Source organism: Meleagris gallopavo, chromosome 4, assembly GCF_000146605.3.
Source record: "Meleagris gallopavo isolate NT-WF06-2002-E0010 breed Aviagen turkey brand Nicholas breeding stock chromosome 4, Turkey_5.1, whole genome shotgun sequence".
NCBI lineage: Eukaryota > Metazoa > Chordata > Aves > Galliformes > Phasianidae > Meleagris > Meleagris gallopavo.
This window is the reverse complement of record NC_015014.2, coordinates 9,642,245-9,647,196: the sequence shown is the minus strand read 5'-3', so window position 1 is coordinate 9,647,196 and position 4,952 is coordinate 9,642,245.

Below are 4,952 nucleotides of genomic sequence, written 5' to 3'. Positions count from 1 at the left end.
AAAAATTGACCATTGGAAGGGCAAAGGCATATCTTCTTTTAAGTCATTCGTAAACAAGCGAATTCATGGCATAGGTTGCTGTTAAAAGCAGTGTCTGGATGCATATACTCCTTAATTCATACTCCCTGCTTCTCAGAAGCTCGAGGTTTGTTATCTCAGCATTCATGGACATGATATTCAGCCAAGGAAATGGCTCTTTGCTGTTCTTTTATTTCTGAATTTCTTGGGGTTTTGTCAGTGGTGGCGGTGATGTTGGTTTTTGAGTACCTTTAGTTGTTAGAGATTGCAGTTACCAACATGGTTTGCAGTTGAAATGCTACACATATATAGGCAGGAAGACAGAAGGCTTCGGTTTCAACATATGGTACACCTTGTTATAAATGAATGGGCTTTTTGGTCGTTATTTGTAGACTTGGAAGGACGTAGCTAAAAGTTTAGAGAGAGGAATCAAAAGTATGTGTGTCTAAGTTATAAATCTCATCAGCTTTTCATGATGTTTCCGATGCACGTCTGTCATTACAAATGGACTCCGATAAAGTGATTGAGGATGAAGGCACACGCATCAGTTCATTTCTTTGCTCCACAAGATGATATTCTAAAGATTTTGCCCCAAACCTTGGACTCGTGACATTTCTTCAAATGCTTCCCTCCACATTAAACATCTATCTGAGACTTCAAAGCCATTACCCAGTTGTTAATTTCTGAAAAATCTGATTCAGACTCAGAGGTAAGAAACCAGGATAGTTCTTCATTTGTACGCTAGATAAGCTTATTTATCCTCTGTTATCTCTCAAGAAATTTCCCAGAAATCCACTTGACTTCTGTTTATGTTCTAACTTCATTCCTTTTGCTAGAAGTTTTTCACTTTTGGAGCTAGTGGCTTGCCTATCCTATGGTACAGATGACTCAGTCATTTGAGCAGATATTTTCTTCTATATTGTTTTCATATATTTTCTATATTTTTAGAAATCCAAATGATTCCTAACCAGCTTGTTTTGTAAATGAAGATATCACCTCTAATAATAACATTCAGAAAATGGCAAGGTATCAGTAGGTTTAATGTATTAAAGCTTAAGTTGTTGGCTATTGGTCTAAGTAAGCCTTTTGACAAGAAGATGATAATTTTCTCCAGCATATGTAGGTTTTGGAGGAAAATAGCTGGAAAAGAACAGTTTAGAGAGGCTATTATTTTTATTGCAAAATACTTGAATTAACCCTTTTCCTCATAAGCTGGAGTATTACTCCAAAGTAATACTCCAAAGAGAGTAGTATCAAAATTCGTTTCTTTGCCTCTAGAGAAGCTCTTTGCATACTTCTTTGCATATTTCATTGTGTCTTTAAACTTTTGCCATATGGAAAGTGGATCTTCACGTATGTTCCTAACAGTGCTTTTTCTCACATAGCTATACAAACTAACATAGATAACCTGAAATTTCTACAGAGCGCACACCAGCTACTTCATTGTAGGTAAAGAATCCACTTTTCAGAGTTACATTTTTCTAAGAACAGGAGAGGTAGCTGCTATTCAGAATTTGCCTTTTTCCACTACCATTCATGCTCCTGGCTTTCAAAAAGATCTCATTTCCAAATTGAACAAACATCAACAATCACTTACATGGACCCCTCAAAAGGAAATTTGAATGGAAATTCATACTGTCACTCAGGTCAAATAAGGAGTCACCTGTTTCTGCAAGGGAAAACCAGACCATCAGTCACATAACTGCAGCTATCCTTCCTTTTGCAGGCTCTTGAGATGAATTCCCATGGCTACTGTCAGGTGAACCCATTACAAGCTTCTCACTGAGGGCATCTTGCCCATTGAAACAGCATCACCTTGGTTAAAGAAGGAACAAATGAACCAATGTCTCTGGGTAATGATTATTTATTACAGATGTATGCATCCGTGTAGCTAAGTATCTAAGGAAGGGCCAGCTAGGAGGAAAATGCTTACTTCAGGTATCAGAAGAGAATATTCCTTCAGAGGACTCAGCAGTGAATACGTCATAACACTAGCTTAATTAAATCACTGTATAATCTTAGAAATTGAACTGACTACTTAAAAGTTGTGTGGAAACTGTCAGATGCTACTTCTAAGGACCAAATGTATACTGTGGAAATGAAATTGATAAGATATGCCATACCCTGAATTTACAGAAGATGGCAAGACATTGCAGAAACTGAAATCTATTGATCACACTGTGTAGATGAACAGCTAAAAAGAAAATCTGGGCGACACAAATTATTGGTTGAATTCTCTTTTATGTTTTAAGAAGCTAATAATTATTATATAAATGTGAGGACTTTCAGACATTGCCTAAGATATCTGCAGAGGACCTGACCAACAGGAACTCAAATATTCAGATGTACAGGAAGTGATATTCTATTGATGAGAAACTAATATTTGTGTTCAGTTCAGAGTCCAAGAAACCAAAGCAACAGAGGATGACAGGTACAAAATTTCTTGTCTGTGCTAGTGCTACTTGCATTATCCTGTTAAAATATATACACAAAAATATGGAATTGAATACTAGGTCAAGATGCAGAAATATAGAAGATATAAATTATTGCAAAGTAGGTCAATAACACAGAATTATGTGCTCTAGAACTTTTGCAGAAGAGCATTATTCTTCCCTTGTCATGTCAAAAGGTAGAGTTATTTTTCTTTCCAAACCTAGAATTGCACTCACTTTTTCCTAAACAAAGTTGGATTAATTGGAGATAATATAGTATTAATCTTTTTCTTATAATTTACCAGGAAGCTGGAAAACATTAGGTCCTAAATGCCACGTACATGATAAGAACTTGTGCAGAGGAAATATGTCCTTCTTCCTGGGAATGTTTACTTGGAAAGAAGACACCATAGATTCGGTTTTACTGTTCTGCTTTCAGTTGCAACAAGCCAGATCAGATGCATGCATGTCCTAGTTGTATAGAATATGTTTCTCTGGGTTGTGTATAAATTTCCCAACCAAAAAACAAAGAAACAAAACAAAGAACAAAACAAAAACCAACCAACCAAACAAAAAACCCCACCAACCTAAGGTGGTCTTTATTCCATTCATTATATTGATTGTATAATTTTTTTTTTTGCTATCATAGCATTTCTAACACAGTAAAACTTCCAGCTGGCAGCTTAGTTCTTAGAAAAAGGAAAGCCTCTGGAGAAATACTGAAGAATTGGATTAGCAAATGGTATTTTTAAATTCTGGAATATCTGAACATACAGAGGTGAAGTGAAATAAAGAGACTTGTCCTATGCTGACCAGAAAGTGACTAACAGCATGTCACAGACTTAATGGTAGTATTTCAGAAAGGCAAGTTCATAATGTTTAACTTAATAAGTGATTTACAAAAGCTGAATAATATTGTTTGTCCCATCATAAATACTGCTGGACAGTATCTCAAGCTTCCTCAAAACTAAAAATAAGAAAAATCCCTTAATGTCATTGATTCCATACCACAGTTGTTACCAGACATTACTTTGCCTATTAATGTGACATCAGGTTGTATGAAATCACATTAAATGCATGTCATTGTTTTAAGGAACAATTTAAAACACAGAACCAGATTATTTCAGCCGAACTGTATAATGAACACTTTCTTCCTTGCTGTGCCAAATGATTTGAAGGTTCCTTCTGTACTACCTCTGCCAGTGTTTAATCCTAATATTGATGTGCTTATGAATTTACTTATTAGTTAGTTTACAAGTTGCCCGGAAGGTGGTGGAGAAAGTTGCCTCAAAGTGCTGGAGATTGACTTTTGGGAGTAACTCAACAATAAGGGAGTAACAAGCAGTGTATTTGTTGCCTTAATGAGATTCAGACTTAGTTTCTGGTAAGCGTACAGTTGAGTGACTTGGCCATTTATCAAATGAAGATGGGGAATTGGAGGATAGAACTGCTTATAGTGGAGACTGGTTGATATGATGTGGTTATGAATCAGAAAATAAGTTGTTAACATAGAAGGAGCTGAAGGCAGAATATTCAACATTTCAGAGCAATGAATGACAGGTGACTTTGCATTCAGTCTTCTTATATGGACACCATAAAATGTAATTATCATGGTTTGTAATAACTTGTCAAAAAAGTGATTCCTTCCTTGAAAGTCCTTATCTCAATACGAGACCAAAGTTACAGACTGCTACACAAGAAGGGTTTCTACCACTTAAAAAAAAAAAAAATTAATCAAGTGTGGAAGAGACTTGGTCATCTTCTGAATGCAGATTATGAAATTTATGCTCCTCCACTTTGGTTAGAGTTGGATTCAAATTTTTGGTAGTTGCTGAAGAAACTGTAGTAATTACAATAATGAGTAAGTGTGTCAAAGGTAAAATAATAATAATGATGATGATGAACAAATGAAGTGTGTTTTATCATTGAACAACAGAACCAAGCACTGGGATTACTTTCTATTGAGAATATCAGAAGAATTTTCATACAAAAGATAAAACAGGCAAGGAAAAATCTTCAAATAAATACTCTGATTTTGGACTTAGAAGTCCTAGGTAAAAAGCTAGCTCGGTTGAGCTGAAAACCATAGTGAAATGGATACGAGAGAGCTAATGGGCATGTAAGACAAGTAGACCTCAGCTTGTTTTTGTTTCAAAAAAAAAGAGGCAAGGAAAATTGTCAGACACATCAGACAAAACAACAGAGCAAGAGATGAACTTCTGGGAACCCAGATGCTAAAATAATGAATTTCAGATAAAAAAAAAAATAACGACTATAGCCAGTTGCTTTAATAGGGATAATTCTATATTATAATAATAAAAGAAGAGCTTTTCTCTGAAACTTCATTCAATCAGCTCTGAACTGATTTTTACAGAGAAGTTCCCACTGTGGATGTCTTTAGAACATCTTCAAAAAATTTCACTGAAAGCTTAGTAAGTTGGACAATAATTTTTTCTTCAGTGGACTTACCAGGAAATAAAAATACCTTATGTCCAGGGGAAA